This window comes from Nuphar pumila, chromosome 10, assembly GCF_984573655.1.
Source record: "Nuphar pumila chromosome 10, dmNupPumi1.hap1.1, whole genome shotgun sequence".
Classification (NCBI taxonomy): domain Eukaryota; kingdom Viridiplantae; phylum Streptophyta; class Magnoliopsida; order Nymphaeales; family Nymphaeaceae; genus Nuphar; species Nuphar pumila.
In genome coordinates, this window is record NC_143258.1 from 42425978 (window position 1) to 42444388 (window position 18411).

Below are 18411 nucleotides of genomic sequence, written 5' to 3' on the forward strand. Positions count from 1 at the left end.
GTTCATGTGGAGTACTGCAGAACGAAAGATCAGATGACAGATATTTTTACAAAGCCACTAAGTGGACAAGTCTTCAAGAGAAATGCAGAAAGATTGGGCATAAGGAGCAAGTTTAATTTAGAAGAGGCATTGTTGAGAATAAATTAAACTTTAACAAATGTTTCTAGAATTATTGAGTATGTACAAGTTTCTAAGAGTCTTCTAGAATTATTGAGTATGTACAAGTTTTTAAGAGTCTTCTAGAATTGTTGAGTATGTACAAGTTTTTAAGAGTCTTCTAGAATTGTTGAGTAGGTACAAGTTTCTAAGAGTCTTCTAGAGTTATTAAGTAGGTACAAGTTTCTAAGAGTCTTTTGGAGTCTTAATACATCTAGAAAGGTCTTACTAGTGCTATAAAAGCCTAGTCTAAGAGTCATTGTATGTATCAAAGTGTGAAGAGCCTTTTTTGAGTAAAAGTATTAGAAGTCATTATCCATCATCATTCTTCATTTTTCTCTCCATTCTATATTTTATTCTCTTCAGGGCCATCATTTGACATATAGGTGCCATTCAACATCCGAGGAGCTTTTGTTTCCAGAAATTTCGATCCTAGAGTATTTGATTCAAATGCTACATGATACAGGCCATAGATTCTGGGTACATTCAAATAATAGAGGTTGGGTTTCTCGTATGAAGACAACATAGGAAGGGTGCACCGGATCCCTAGACCATGTGAGAGTTACGAATATCATCATGAGTCATTGTGTCTTCAGATTCAGAGATTCTGATCTGAAAGTATGTTCAGTTATGAATTTCATTTCTAAAGATGGGGACTATGTAATATGAAAAGATAAACTATCTGATTGGAAAACATGTCTATTGTAGGTATAGGAGGGGAGCCTTAATCTCTCAACTTGAATATAAAAGAAAAACTTTACCTAGTATTAGAGAGGATCTTATAATCTTTCTAAAATAGAAGTCATTTTCTAAAGAAAATCTTTTGTAAAATTTCTGTTTGTGGATTTTTTATATCTACAAAAATATTAATCAATACAAGAGACTGTCGCAAGTTGCTATATTCTAATTCAAGGCTTACTCGCCTAGAGTTAACATTGTCCTAACTTGAGGATTACAAGAATAGTGGTACCTCCAAAATGAGACCGATCCTTTTTTAATGAAATTCACCAAAGATTGCAATCGACAAATGTGATTCCCCAACTCCTTGAAATTGTTGAAGGCTTCATGCTCTCTCTCTCTCTCTCTCTCTCTCTCTCTCTCTCTCTCTCTCTCTCTTATTGGATCTTAAATAGGTCTCTCTATCCCAGTTGAGCTGAGGTAGGATTCTTAGAATAATCCTTTCATGGGCTTTTAGAGCATTTTATTCTGTCTTATTCTACCTTATCCAGGTCTCCTCAAAACCTTATCTGTATTATGTAGTGTTCTTCTAGAAAGCTTCATTAAAGTTCCATTTGAATTAGGCTTGGTGTGTCTATAAACCCATAAAGCATCCAACTTGGATTGGTCGATCAACACAGTTAAGATCAAGATGCACAAATAAGTACTAGAACAATCAAAGACAACTCTAGAACAATAAAATAACCCTAAAACGTTACCAATGAACGGTCAAATGATTCATTAGAATCTTATGGTTCATACATGGTTAGGTCTTAATTTAGGCCTGTCATTAGGGATGGTAGTGGACCGGGGCGGATGCGGGGGATGAGGTCTCCAACCCTGCCCCATCTCAAAATTCTGCCCTCCATCCCTGTATGGGTTTTGATTTTAACTTTCATCTCCACCTCCATCCCCGGTCCAAACAGAGCGAGGCTAGGCGGGGCACTTTTTCCTCCCGGTCTACTGCCATCCTTAAAGAAGAAGGTCAAACAGTTGGATTGAATTTTGGATCACGCAGTTTCACAATCATCATCATGATATTAAACATGATATACATCAGGAAATATAACAATATGGACATCATGATCAATAGACAATCGAAACAATAACAGGGAGCAAACATGTCGGGTTCCACCATATACCAAAATTCAGACATATGCATAGAACATAATATAAACAACAGAAGCATGTTAAAATTATGTAAAAGGTTAAGACATACGAAAGTACTCCCCTTAGAGAAGATTCGCCCCCACATACAGTGCAAATAGGGTCCAACGTCCTTCTCCCAGGATACAATAGCCTCGACAATCAGAACGGTGCACTCTGACGAATCGTCCTTCAAAAACAACCTCTACAAACTGAAGTTGCAGAAGGAAACTTAGGACAGAGAGAGAGAGCAACAAGGAAAGAGAAAACCGCAGAGCTCTTCTTGAGAAATTAGTGTGTCTCATTCCTTTGTAACCCCAGCCCTAACCACGCTTTTATAACCCACGAACTGTTACAAAGCATGGAAGGAACCCGTTACAGAATCCGAGGAGACGTGACCCATTAACGGAAATCGAAGAATCGAGATCCGTTAATAGAACCCAAAGAGCCATAACAGGCACAGACTACGAGGAGTCATGACCGGTTATCATTTCTCATAACCCATTAAAGAATCCAAATATCCACAGAAACTTTGAGCAAAAAGATACTTTGGTCTTGATTGGATATGGCCCTAAAGGGCTAATTACCCGAACCCGAGCCTGGCCGAGGGGGCGGGCGGGCGTGCGCATGTGTGTGGTAGTCATCCCAACCTCTTGTTCTCAAGAACAAGTGTAAGAGTTTACATATAGGTTATAAAGCCCACAACAAACTCAAACACCATCAATATGGGACTATTCCATGTCATCAAAACCAAACTTTCTCTAAAAACAACCCATGTTTCTTCTTTTGAATTATCTCTCCCCTCACTTCTTACACCTAACATTCTCCCACAAATTCAAAGAATGAAATGGGAGGAAACCAAGATGCAAGATAAGGTAATCTGCAATAGGACATATCATGCTTTCAGCAATGGTAGCTTTCGGTTTGAACCACTACCTTAGTTGACTAACTTTACCCTTACAGGAACGAAGTGAACTGAAGTCTTGAACTTGAACCTTTGGTGTAGGAGTGTCCATTAGCAACAACATGATAAAGGTTCTGGTTGTAATCTTTAGGGGTGGTGCGTTAAAGGCCATGCGCTCGAATCTTGTATCATGAGTGACTTCAGGAATAACCGAATTCCTTAAACTGCAGCCACACAGTCACACTCACATAGGTGGGCTTCTCCAGAGATGCACTGCTAACATCTCGCCTAGAAGGCTTTGAACTCATTCAGAGTTTTAACCCTTCCTTAACTTGCAGCTACAGCACCTTTCCAGAGTAATCAGGGAAACAAACACAGATATATAGTATCTCATAAATAAGGTGCTATCCAGTTCACCCTACAACTTGTTATTACCACATTGAACCTACTTTGTGGGATCTCCACTCAGATAGGTTGGGTTGCTATTGTAGATGAACTTCTGATGGGTTTCAGTCCCATCCCCTCTCTGGATTTTAGGACTAATGACTTATCTAGTCCTTTCGTTAATGGATCAGTTGTATTCTCTTTGGATCCAACATAGTCCACAACAACCACTAACTGAGACACCAGTTCCCTTACAGATTTTATTCTGACTTGGATGTATCTTCTCTACTTTTGGTTATATTTTGTGTTTTTAATCTTTGCGATTGTGGTCATATTGTCACAATGCACAGATATAGCAGGAATTGGTTTGCTCGTTAAAGGAAGTTCCTCAAGAAGTCTCTTCAACCATTCAGCTTCCAATCATATGATATCTAAAGCACAGAGTTCAGCCTCAATATAGACCGAGACAAGATGACCTGCTTTACTGATCTCCAAGCGACTGCGTCGCCACCTAATATAAATACATACTTTGTCATGTCATAACTACCTGAGTTCATGGCTATCCAGCTCGCATCACTATATCCCTCCAAGACTGCAGGCAATCTCTTGTAATGCAAACTCAAGAAAATAGTTTCTTTTAGGTACCTTAGTAACCTGTCCAATCCCTTCCAATGAGTGTGATTTGGACAACTTGTGTATCTACTAAATTTTGTCACAGAGAACGAAATATCCGGTCTCGTGCAATTACCAAAATACATCAAACTTCCAATAATCTGGAAATACCTTAATTGAGACACATGAACACCAGTCGTATTCTTATGAAGAGGGATAGAAGGGTCATATGGAGTTGCTACAGATCTCCCTTGGTTATAGCCAAATTTCTCAAGTATTTTATCAACAAAGTGAGATTGAGAAATGACTATCCTCTCAGCTGAACAAGTCGGCTTTAAGCCTAAGATCACATTTGCAACACCCATATCCTTCATATCAAACTTACTACTAAGAAACGAATGTCTCATTCACAATTCCCATATTGGAACCAAACAATAGAATGTCATCTACATACAGGCATAAAATAATACAACCATCACTTTTAACTTTGCAATAAACACACTTATCAGATTTATTGACAACAAAGCCAAATGATAAAATAACATTATCAAACTTCTCATACCAGTGTTTAGGGGCATGTTTTAGTCCATATAATGACTTAACAAGTTTACATACTTTGTTTTCATTACCAGGAGCCACATAACCCTCAGGTTGATTCATATAGATTTCTTCTTCAAGATCGCCATGCAAGAAAGCGGTCTTCACGTCCATTTGATGGATCAAAAGATTATAAATGGAAGTCAGTGCAATAATCACCCTAATTGTGGCCATCCGAGTAACCGGAGAATAGGTGTCAAAGTAATCTATTTTCTCCTTTTGTTTGAACCCCTTGGCAATCAGTCTTGCCTTGTACTAGTCAATGGATCCATCTGGTTTCAACTTTTTCTTAAATATCCATTTGCACCCAATAGTGGAACTACCACGAGGGAGGTCAACCAGTTCTCAAGTGTCATTAGAGACAATGAAGTCCATTTCACTCTTAATGGCGTCTTTCTAATGCCTTGCTTCAGGTGAAGCCATTGCATCTTCAAAAGTGGGAGGATCATTCTCGATAAGGTAAGTGATAAAATCACTTCCCAAATCTTTGGTAATCTGTAGTCTCTTACTCCTTCTAGGTTCAACCACTTCCTCAGACTCATTGGGTCTGGGATGAGAACAAGATGGTTCTACCCCCACATCTGTCATCCTTTCCACATGTTCAGGAATGGAACCAGAAGTTGAAGGTATATCTAAAGAAGAAAGATTTTGCGGTACACCAACTTTCATGGGAAATACATTCTCAGAAAATGTAGCTTCTCGAAGTTCAACAATAGAGTTTATATCTATGCCAGATATCTCAGACTTAATTACTAAGAACTTGTAGGCATAGATGTTCTCTACATAACCCAAAAAGGCAGCATCTACTATTTTAGGACCCAACTTTTTCCTATTATACTCTGGGATAAGTATCTTTGCAAGGCACCCCCACACTTTAAGGTATTTCAAGCTCGATTTCCTATTTTTCCAGAGTTCAAAAGAGCTATTGTCCTTATGTTTATGAGGAACTCTATTCAGAATATGGCAAGCCGTATTCAGAGCATCCCCTCACATATAGGTAGGTAATCCAGAACTCCCAAGTTGAGCATTGATCATCTCAGTTAGGGTTCTATTCTTCCTTTCTGTAATTCCATTAGATTGAGGAGAATATGGAGCAGTAAACTTATGAACTATGCCAACAGATTTGCAATATTCATCAAGTTTATTAGAGATATATTCTCCCCCTCTATCAGACCTCAGTCTTTTAAGTTTTCTACCTGTTTGTGTTTCTACTTCATTCTTAAAAATAAGAAACGTATCAAAAGCTTTATCTTTTGATTTTAGCAGATACACGTAACAGTATTTAGTATCATCATCTATAAAAGTGATAAAATACTTTTTATGATTTCTGGTTAACACTTCATTAAACTCAAAGATATTTGTGTGCACTAGATCTAAAATTTCATAATCTCTAACAATCGTATGGAATGGTTTCGTACATTGTTTTGCTTGCACACAAATTTCATATTTTTTAGTTTTATTAATGGAATGCTCAAGAATCATTTTCAAGTTTATCATGCGTTTCACATAATTGAAATTCACATGACCTAATCTATTATGCCACAAATCAGATAATTCTATATTATATGCAACATTAGACAATGAATCAAAAGAAACATCATTTTCTAATTTATCACTGCAAACATGTTCAACACGAAGTTTAAACAAATCATCATCTAAATACCCCTTGCCAATAAATGTTCTAGAATGTAAAACAACTTTATTACATTTAAAGTTAAATTCATAACCCTCTCTAACAAGACATGAACCACATAGAATGTTTCTTCTAACTACAGGCACATGGTGCAGTCTGTGTAAAGATAGAACTCGTCCTGAAGGAAACTTCAGATCTACGCATCCAATCCCTAACACCTTTGCAGCCGTTGGATTGCCCATAGTCACGGATCTGTCTGTTGTAGCTTGGTATGAGACAAAGACAGACTTATCAGCACAAACGTGCACATTAGCCCCAGTGTCAACCAACCACTCAGTTGGCTCATAAACGTGATAGATTTACAGGTTAATAGAAACATACCCAGTAGTGGTCCCAACGACCTCAGTCACCATGTTGACTTGAGGCGTTCCATCTGTGGTCCCATGAGCTTTGGCCTTCTTGGAAGGACATTTCTTAGCCCAGTGCCCAACCTGCCCACAGTTCCAGCATGGTTTGTTCTTTGCCTTTTTCTAGATTTTGGCCTTAGGTTTAAACTGGTTTTTCATTGCAGATTTTGGTTTTTGTCCCTTGCCCTTAAAAGATCCAGTCATCATGTTTACTTTAGGATGTTCAGTTGGCATCACGACCTGTTTCTGGCTCCTATGCTCTTCTTCAATGACAATAGCTACCATAAGATCATCCAGGGAAATCTTCCCTCTACGGTGCTTGAGAGACATACCAAAGTCTACCCAAGACTTAGGAAATTTTTCCACGATGGTCATAACTTGAAACTTCTCAGGAAGTTTCATATCAATCTCAGCCAAACTATAGAGCAACAACAGAAACTCGTGTGCCTGCTCAGTGACCGACTTGCCCTCTATCATCTGATATTTCAGAAACTTGGCAACTGAGTATTTTTCAAGACCTTAGTCTTCAGTATTATACTTTTTGTCAAGTTGATCCCATATACCCTTAGTAGTGGTAGATGAGGAACAATACACATCGAACAACGTGTTGGACAGAGCCAACAGTATGCAACCACGACATATACGATCATTTTCTTTCCACTCTACAACTGCAGTGACCGCAGCAGGGTCAGGGTCAGAATCAGAAACCGAAGGGCAGTTGAGTTCCAGAACAGACAACAACCCTATCGTAGTGAACCAGATTTTCATGTGTTGCTGCCAACGCTTGAAATTCTGACCGACAAACTTTTCCGGCATACCGGACATGTCCACTTTTGGTACAAAAGCAAAAGAGGTCGACATGCTTAGAATCTTCTCTAAGACTGTTGAATCGAATTTTGGATCACGCTGTTTCACAATCATCATCATGATATTAAACATGATATACATCAGGAAATATAACAGTATAGACATCATGATCAACAAACGATCGAAACAATAACAGGGAGCAAACATGTCGAGTTCCGCATTGTACCAAAATCCAGACATATGTGCGTCCTTCCCCCATGATACAATAGCCTCGATAATCAGAATGGTGCACTCTGACGGATCATCCTTCAAAAACAACCTCTACGAACCGAAGTTGCAAAAGGAAACTTAGGAGAGAGAGAGCAACAAGGAAAGAGAAAACCGTAGAGCTCTTCTTCAAAAATCAGTGTGTCTCAGATACTTTGGTCTTGATTGGATATGGCCCTAAAGGTCCAATTACCCGAACTCGGCCCGGCTCGACACGGCACGACGGGCGGGCGGGCGCGCGTGTGTGTGTGGTAGTCATCCTAACCTCTTGTTCTCAGAAACAAGTGTAAGAGTTTACATGTGGGTTATAATGCCCACAACAAACTCAAACACCATCAATATGGGACTATTCAACGTCATCAAAACCAAACTTTCTCTAAAAACAGCCCACATTTCTTCTTTTGAATTCTCTCTCCCCTCACTTCTTACACCTAACACAAACCACCAAAAGGTATTTTAGTTATTTTTACTAAAGAAGATCAGGGACGGCGCGGGGAAGGGTGAGGAGAACGCATAAGTCCATCCCCACACAGGTTTTGATTTTAACCTTCATCACAGCCTCCATCCTTGTTTTATGTCCTTCATTCCTGGTCCAAACGAGGCGAGGCAGGGTGGGGCCAATTTTCCCCCCTGTCCACTGTTATCCCTACCTGTCGTAGACCGAAAGTCTTCAAATGACACTCCTTGTTGAAAATGAGGAATTGCTTAATGGAGAAAGAGAATCTAAGTCAGTCAAACTTGAGAGGGTTTTTTCAGTGAAGATTTAGAAGAGGGAGGATGAATCAAGTGCTCTCGATCGTGTAATGTACTTCGGGCATCCGGGGACCGGTATCATCTAACCTAACCCATATATTATCACAAATAAAGGTGAATGTAAACCTTTTGCTATTAATCTCAAATAAGGGTCTCATGTTAGAAATTTTCTTGATATGGGCCTTTGTTTTATTTAGAAACTGCAAATGGATACCTATTTTTACCATTGACCAGTAAACTAAGTTAAATGCCAGTTAAATTGAGTCAAATGACAATAATAGCCTGATCAAATAACTGAAATACTTAATTGCACTACTCTTTTCTATGAGGGCAAGTGTTTTCCAACTTCAAAGAGCAATGTAAAAACTTAAAAGAATTATGTTTCCCAAGATGGTGGTGGTTAACAAGAAGTGTCACTTTGGCAATATTCAAGAAACCAGTAGCTCATATCTGTTAAATTGAATAGTGAGTTATGTTTTTGAATTAGGGCAAAAAGTTGACCCTTGAATGAAAATTTTCCCTTGTTTTTAACATTTTGGAGAAAAGTATATAGTCGGGTTCACTCCATTAATAATCTATTACAACATATTGACAACAAACGGACAGATTATCATCAATATCTTGCTAAATTTTCTCTCATTGTCAAATCATGGTGAAGAGCGAATGTTTTGAGCTTCTTTTATGCTCCATCCTCCTCCCAAAATCGGACGGTGTGGCGGTTGGGATGGTGCATGAAACAATCATTTGAGGCAGTGGATGCGTGGAACTATATTTTACTGTTCCACCCTCTGTTTCAAAAAGAACATGGAAGCAGGAAACACTCTTTAAACAAAAAAAAAAAATGGGAGGGGTAGCCCATACCCTCTCATTCTTCCCCCCTCTCTCTCTCACTCTCTATCTCCCCTGTGCACTGCCCGCTGGAGAGGTCGGAGATAAGTTCTCTCTTTCTCTGTCTCTCTATCTTGTGCAGTGGCCGCAGATGAAGCTAAGGAGCTCTCTCCCTCACCCCCTTCTTTCTTCCCCCTCTTCATTCCTCTCTCTCTCGCTCTCCCCTTTCTTTTTCACTCTTCTTCTTTTTCTTTTTCTTTTTCTTCTTAACGTGTTTTCTTTGATTTTTTTTATTAGGGCTTTGATTTTTCGTTGATCTTCTTAGTTTTTTAAAATAATTAGGTTTTTTTCTTTGATTTTCATTGATTAAGGATTTTTCTTTGGTTTTCATTGATTAAGGGTTTTTATTTGATTTTTATTGATTAGGGATTTTTTTATTGTCATTGATTAGGGTTTTTTTTCTTTGAATTTCTTTTACTTTTTCTTTGAATTTTTTTTATTTTTTCTTTGTTTTATTTATGATTTATTTTCTTGTATTTTAGAGTCTTGTGATTTATTTATGGTTTTGTATTTGTATATAAAAAATATGAATTCTTATTTTTTTCTCAAATTACCCAAAATTTAAACATTTTTTTTGTACTTGAATCCAGTTTGAGATCTATATTTAGAGGCTAAAATCTATAACTTTCATGATTAGATCCAATATGACTCTAATTAAAGCATTTACATATTAATTCTTATTTTTTCTCAAATTACACAAATTTAAATATTTTTTAGTTTTTAGATTCAATCCAAGATTCATATCCAAAGTTAAAATCCATAATAAACCTATTAAAATACTCATATGGTTGAGCGGATCGACGATAAAAAATGAAGCTATCTGACCCATTATTCGTGTGTATTCATGTTGTCTGCACACAACGTAAAACAAACGTTGAACACAAAGAGTACAACTTCTTGTACAATCGAAACAAATATTGACCTTAGTACAGTTTTTACAGAATAGACAAAATATATGTTTTGTTTGTTATGTTCGTTATGTCCAATATTGAACATGGCATAGAACAAGCCCATTAATTGGTCCTAAAAGGCCAAGAAATAGAATAAACTCTTATACACCACAACGGAATGAACTGAATAAAAGAACTGCATGTAATTAAGCTACAGTTTCTTGCCACTACCAACAAAACTAGCAGGAAACCTTTTGATGGTCCCTCATACTTTTGAAGGATATTTTCACTCTGTAGTGGTTCGCCCATTTTACACTGTGGAAATGTTTCTTCACGCTGCAATACCACTGGCATGGGCTTAAAAGCTAAGGCCTCCGTGCAACATAGCAGTCCAGACCAACCACATTACTTTTCTGGTTTGTTTTGGCTATGCCAACGAGAAAATTCCTCAATTACCTATGGCTCATTGGCAAGCCTCCAGTTGGTAAAACCCTTGAGGCCTCTCCCCCTGTCCACTGGGAAGTACCCAGCTTCGACCTTGTGGCATGGGGCACCCCCTGTGGATCTTGAACCATGGTCATCACATGATGCCGCCAGTCACCCTTAAGCCAAGAGATTGCCAATCAAAATCTTGAATCACAAGGTTTGTAATTTAATGATGCAGTGGGTTTGTCTCAACCAAGAGATCTTGTGCATGCGTTAAAAGGAAAAGATGAAGTTGATTGAAGAATCTGTTGGACTTTTTGGATCGGGTCCAATAGGATATAACCCGATTTGACATCACACTAAGGGACATCAAAAGAGTGGGGGCTGTTATGAGAATGTGAATAGTTCACATTCAATATGCATGAATGCCATGCATGTAACACCCCCCACCCACTCATCTTCCACTATATAAAGAGACCTTCATGTATGCTTGATGAGAGCATACATGAACATTGGGTTTCACTCTGAGTCTCTGGGTTCTAGGGTCCTGCTCACCTTTCGACTTAGCGGCCTGGGCTCTGAGGAGAATGCCAATCACCCACACCCATGTCTATCAAAGCTTCAATCGGATTGACCATGGCGGCTTCTGATAAGTAGTGTTCTCCATTATTTTTTGCCAACAGTAAAACCCAATCGATTGGGGTTGGAACCGACCCGAACACGGACCCATTTTCCGGAGTTCCTGATGGATCAGGTCTATGCCTATCTCAGATGGGATCCGATCCAGACTCAAGCCCATTGATCGGGTGGATCGGATCTGCACCCGATCTGGTGAGACCTAATCCAGGCTCGGACCCATTAGCAAGACCGGGTGGATCGGGTCTGACGACACCCCGACGGGACTTAATCCAAACTTGGACCCATTGCTGGGACTAGGTGTGGATCTGCTTTGAAACTGGCTTGGTGGGTTCTGGGTGAATTGGGTCCACACCCGACCAGGTCAGACCCAGACTCGTTGAGGATTCCTGGTGGACTAGGTCTAAGTCTGACCCAATTAGACCCAGTTTGAGACCCAAACCTGTTGAGGGTTCTAGGTGGATCAGGGATCAGGTCTATGCCTATCTCAGATGGGATCCGATCCAGACTCAAGCCCATTGATCGGGTGGATCGGATCTGCACCCGATCTGGTGAGACCTAATCCAGGCTCGGACCCATTAGCAAGACCGGGTGGATCGGGTCTGACGGCACCCCGACGGGACTTAATCCAAACTTGGACCCATTGCTGGGACTAGGTGGATCCGCTTTGAAACTGGCTTGGTGGGTTCTGGGTGAATTGGGTCCACACCCGACCTGGTCAGACCCAGACTCGTTGAGGATTCCTGGTGGACTAGGTCTAAGTCTGACCCAATTAGACCCAGTTTGAGACCCAAACCTGTTGAGGGTTCTAGGTGGATCAGGTTTGACCCTGAACCGTTGGACCCAGTCTAGGACCCAAATGGGTTCCAAGCAGACTGGGTTTGTTTTTGTCTTGAAAGAACTCAGTTCTGAATCTTGGATCCGGTTGGTTCAGATCTGGATTCGAACCATCTAGATTCATGGGATCTGAACCAAAATCTATTTGGATCAGGTCTGGATTTGGACTGGGCATGGATTGAGGGATCTGACCCATGTACTATTTTGGGTTAGATTAGGTCTGAAATAGGATCCATACATTGTTTACCCTTTTCAAGGAGCAGGACCGGTTCAGTGACCAATTCAGTGAATTCTTGCACCAGTTCAGAGCCCTTTTTGAACGGTTCTGAAAGGTTTTTCACTGGTTCATACAAGAAGAAACCCAGTTTTCTTGTATACAAGAAAGAACATGGCTTTTCTCATTCGTTTTTAGGGTTTAGAAGCTTTTGTACATGTTTGAGGCTGGTTCGGTTGTTCTAGGACTGGTTCAAGATCTTTCTTGATCGGTTCGAGGCCTTTTTAGACCGGTTCCAATATTAGGACCCTAGGTATTACCTGTAATAGTGCCTTTGTCATTTTCATTATACTTTTATGTGTAATTTTATCATAGATGCATAACTTTTGCATGCATTTTATGTTACTTTGTGTTATCCATGATATTTAAGCATGAATTATTACTGAATTCATGACATACATGATGTGTTTCATCAAAATTTTATTTATGCATATGGGATGTAGCATGAATTTATGTTTTTGATGTTATTATGCATAGTTTATCATGGATATACATGCATTATCATGATTGCACCAACATGCTTTGTAATACAAATATGTTTGTGGTAAAAAGATCTCGATTAACTGACTCATGTAATCACCAAAGTGATCAAAATTGTGTTGATTGAGGGTTCTTTAGGCCGTGTTGATATTCAATATTATGGTTGTGTTCTATCCAAAGGCAAGTCATTGTGTTTTAAATTCACATAGGATGTAATGATAAGTATGTACACCAGCTCATACAACATGTGTACCCAAAGATACAACGTTGAATTGCCTCTGATTATGTGATTTATCAGTTTCATCAATTGAATAATCAATTTTTTGAGAATTGAAGAGGTGAAATAACTTTGAGTAATATTGTTTTTACCAAAATAGAATGATAGTGACCCTATTATGCTTGTCTCTGAAAAGGTAAATAATAAAGGGTTTCGGTTTTACCTTTTCAGCATGGGTCTCGTATGAGTATTTATATGGTCTTTTTCTTTTGTTTTTGCAGTACTAGGTTCATTGATCATTGACTGTTCTAGTAATATCCTCATCTTAGATGGATCTAATTTTTCTGATTGAAAAGAAATAGTGTTATTTACTTTGGGATACGTGAACCTAAATTTGACTTTAAAAATTGATGAACCTCCTGCTCTTACAGAGCAAAGCACAACCGATTAGAATGCTACCTCTGAGAAGTGAGAGCACTCAAATAGGCTTAGCCTGTTGTTTTTACAATCTCGAGTGGCTAAAAATATTTGAAGTGTCATTCCTTACTAAAGGACAATGAAGGAATTTTTTAGAGCTATTAAGGCTCAGTTTGTCAGTTCTAATAAAGCTAAGGCCAGTACCTCGATGTTCAAGTTACTACCTTGAAATATTCTAAAAATAGTCAAATCCGACATCATATTTTGAAAATAGGCAATATTGTATCTCAGTTGAATGACATGAAGTTCGCCATTTCAAAATTCTTCCTAGTTTATCTGATTTTGACCTCATTGCCTATTGAATACGAACCCTTCAAGATTTTTTACAACATACATAATGATAAGTGATACTTTAATTACCTCTTAACTAAGTGTGTTGAAGAGGAAGAAAGATTGAAGGGTAAGAAGGTGCATATACATATGATTTCTTATCAAGGAAAGTATAGGTCGAGGAAAAGAAGGGTTCCTTCAAGAATAAAATCTCTGGGGAGAGTTCTAACTCTCAAGAAAATGTCAAATCTTATACTATAAAGTACTTCTTCTGTAAGAAAAAGAGACATAAGAAGGTGGATTGCTTAAAACATAAGAAATAACTCGAGAAGAAATATAACAAGTCATACATTTTGCATGAGTGTAATTTAATCTATGTTCCATTACATAGTTGGTGGTTTGATTCTGGTGCCACGGTGTACATTGCTAACTCTTTACAGGTATTTTTGAACAAATGAAAACTAACGAAGCATGAAAGAAGCATCTTCCCAAGAAACAAAATGTATTTGAATGTGAAAAACATTGGAACCTGTTGAGTAGTTTTGGAGTCTAGTTTTGTTTTGGAGGATACATTTTATGTACCATTTTATAGTCAGAACCTTATTTCTATTTCAAGACTTGATAAGTTTTGTTTTGCCTTTAATTTGAAAAACTTCTGATCATACATTTATTTTAACATTTAATCATATTAATTTGTGCATGATCCAATAAGAAATCGCATTAAAATCCCGCGTTTATTATTAGTTTCGAGATAACGCACGAAAAAAGATAAAATTCATAAAAAACATAAATTGCAAGTTAATTCTGCGAATTTGGTTGTTTAGAAATTAGTTAGTCGTATTTTTCTTTACAATTTAGATTTGTAATTAAATTAGGTTCGAAAAAATAAAGAGGCAATAAGTTTTAGATAGTTTTAATAGTTTAGGTTGAATAACGTAGAATTCAAAGTTTTTAGAGAAGATAGTGTTGATGGAGCCCTTTTTAGAATTTAGGAAAAATATGTAGAGCATTTTGAAAACTTCTCTTCTTTAAAACCCCACGTATGGATTTGAGAAGAGGATCCTTCTTTGCTCACACGCACCCTTCTTCTTCTCAACCCCTCTCTTCTTCCCTCCAGTTCTTCTTTCTCATCTTTTCTTCTCCTTCCTCTTTCCCACTGGAGGTCTTGAATCTTCTCACCGGGTGCTATGAATGCAAGGGAGAGGCCGCTCTCTCCTCAACCCAGTCCAAAACGTGGTAACTCTTTTTTTTTCTTCTTCCTCCTCCTTCTTCTTCTTCTTCCTCTCTTCTCCTCTTTTCTTTTTGCTATTTTCACGTTTCAGAATTTTGTTTAGCAATTTTTTTGTTTCATTGATTCAGTTCAGCTTGCATTTTCATTCAGTAGATTTCTGATTTGCATTTTACTGCATCATTTCTATTCATCTGATTTATCTGCATCAATTTGTGTTTCATCACATCATTCATTCATCCGATCATTTATGTTGTTTCTCTCTTCATCTGTTTTTCTGTAGTGTGCTTTGTTGCAGAGAATCAGCATTGTCTGCTCCATAACATCTGCATCATCAGCATCCACTATTGATCTCCTATGCATATCAACATCTGCATTCATATCATCATTCCCTCTACATCATAGCATCATCCTTGTATCGCATCTGAATCATCTGCGAAAATCCTTGGCATTTCTTCTTTCTTCTGTGCATCACATAAGCATTCTCCTAATTCAGCATGTCATAGCATTGCATTCTTCGTTTTCTCATCATCATCATCATTGCATTTGAACCTGCGTTTCATTCCTTTTACTTCATTTATTGCTCTGCATTTTTTGTTCATCCTAATTCTTGTTTCAGCGCATCATTCTCTGCATCCTCTGCATTTTCGTCTTTTATTTTCACTGCATCTCACGTCACTTCAATTTCTTTTTGCATCCGCATTGAGTAGTCATCTGCATACGCACTTTATCCGCTATTTTCTGTGTATCATATCAGCTTCACCTTCATTCTATTGCATCTGAAGTGCATCTCATCGATCCACAATTGCATTTTCTGTGCATTTTCTCTGATCTTTATTGCAGCATCTTTTGCATCCACTGCATCATTTGTGCATTTCAGTTTGCCTCACTTTCCCTTCTGCATTCTGCATACATTTTCATTCCCTGTAGCCGCTGCATTTTCATTTTCATTTTCATTTACATTGCATTTTCACTTCTTGCACATTGCCCTGCATTCCCGTATGTAGTTTTCCAATGCGTTTTCATTTTGCATTTATGTCTCATTCCTGTACTTTGCATTTTATTTCACACATTGCATTTTTTTTACATGTTTTCATTATGCATAAGTTTCATTCCGCATTCTTTTCTTTAATTTTAGTTTTGCATATTAGCTTTATTTAGCATATTGTTTTTATTATTTTGTGAAAGTTCTTGTTAGTTGTTTTTTTTAGTAGTAGTTCTCATCTTTTATTTCACAAATCGTTTGAGTGCATTTTAGTAGTCTTGTGTAGTGCTTTTCATTTTCGCTATTGTGCGTTGTTTCATATTTTGCAGGAAAGCATGGAGGCAAGCAAGCGAGTGAAATGTGTAGTGGCACGCCTTCGATACGAGACACGAGGCACAAGCACAAAAAACATTTGAGTTTTTCTTTTAGATTAGGAAGTTTAATTTCATTTTAAATTTGAGGTTTGTAATAAAACCATTTTAAACCCTCTCCGTAGAGTAAAGATTGATGTAATAGTTAAGTAGTTTATTTTCTTGTACTTTTCTATTTTTGGCAATAAAGCGTAGTTTAGTTGCATGTTTGAATACGAAGTATCCTCCGTTCCTTGAGATTGACCCAGACTCCACCACTCGTGCGAGTCAGTTTTTATTTTTCGTGTCAAGCTTTCATGCTGTTTTTACATAAAAATATCATTTCTAAAATCGTTTCACAAAACTGACATCAGCTTTGAACTCATTATTTTTAAAAATTTATTTGTGTTGGTTCTATATATTTGTGTAATGTTTTGTATCGTTTGAAAACCAAACTCTAAATTTGGAAATCTCACTCCGTTAAGAATATGTTGATTGGCAATAAACGTGGTTTAAAGAATGATCAATCATATTTACTTTGACATCAAAGATTAGGACACATCTCGAAAGAGAGAGTTCAAAGACTTATGAAAGAAGAGATTTGTGGATCCCTAGACTTCACGAATTCAGAACCATGTGTTGACTGCATAAAGGCTAACAGTCCAACACATATAAGAAAGATGTCAAACACAATAATGAAAAATTAGAGATTATGCATACAGATGTGTGCAGGTCATTTTTCTCGTTTTACATGGGTGAAAAATATTTTATCACTTTTATAGATGATTATTCATGGTATATGTATCTCTACTTACTATTTGAGAAATCTGAAGTCTTTTGAGTTTTTAAGAACTTAAGAAAGAATAGACCATTGAAGTTATAAAAGTGGTCAGATATGATAAAGTTGGTGAATATTATGATTGTTTTACTGAGGTGAGATAAAAAGAAGAGTCATTGGTGCGGTTTCTAAAGAAAGAAGGCATTATGTCTCAATACACCATACCTGCTAGTGCCTACCAGAATGGTGTAGCTGAAAGAAGAAATTGTATGCTTAAGGAGATTGTTCGAGTGATGTTAAATCACTCAAATATTTCATTGACCTTGTGGGGTGAAGCTCTTAGGATAACTATGCACATATTGAATAAGGTTCCTACGAAGTCTATCTAAAATACTTCTTATGAGTTATGGATAGGTCGAAAACCTTCTTTATCTTATATGTATGTATGGGGTTGTCCGACTGAAGCTAAATTGTATAACCCACATATAAAAGCCTTTGAACATATGACGAGTATTGGATTTTTTAGTGGTTATCCAAAAAGATCAAAGGGTTTTAGGTTTTATTGTCCATTTCATACACTACAAATAGTGGAAATAAATAAAGTGATATTTCTTGAAAATTATTATATTGGGATAGATGCATTTCAAAGTCTTGTGTTTGAGGAATTTCATGATTCAGTTTCTATAGTTGCGAAGAAAAAATACATAATTTTTTCGATCATTATATCTTTAGATGATGTTAGGAAAAAAATTATCAATGAACATCATTCCCAAGTAGAACAAGTTGTTAATGAGGATCGATATACAACAACAACAAGATGTAGAGGTTCAATTTGAACAACCTGTAGCACCTGTATGGAAGTCCACAAGAACTAGAAAATCTGCTATATATCTAGACTATATGGTGTATTTACAAGAGCCCAATGATTTCATAGATATTGATGATGATCCCTTGACCTTTGTAAAAGCCATTGAAAGTAAAAGATTGCCACATTGCGTCAATGTCATGAAATAAGAGCTTGACTCTATGATAAATAACCATGTGTGAGATCTTGTATCTCAACCTTATGGAGTAATACCTATTGGTTGTAAGTGTGTCCTCAAGACCAAAACAAACTCTAAAGGATGGGTAGAAAGGTACAAGGTTAGGCTTGTTGCAGAAGAATTCACATTGACAGAGGGCATTGATTATAATGAAACTTTTTCTCTTGTCTTATCTAAAGAATCATTGAGAATAATTATGGCCCTCATAGCTCAATTTTACTTAGAACTATATCAAATAGATGCAAAAAT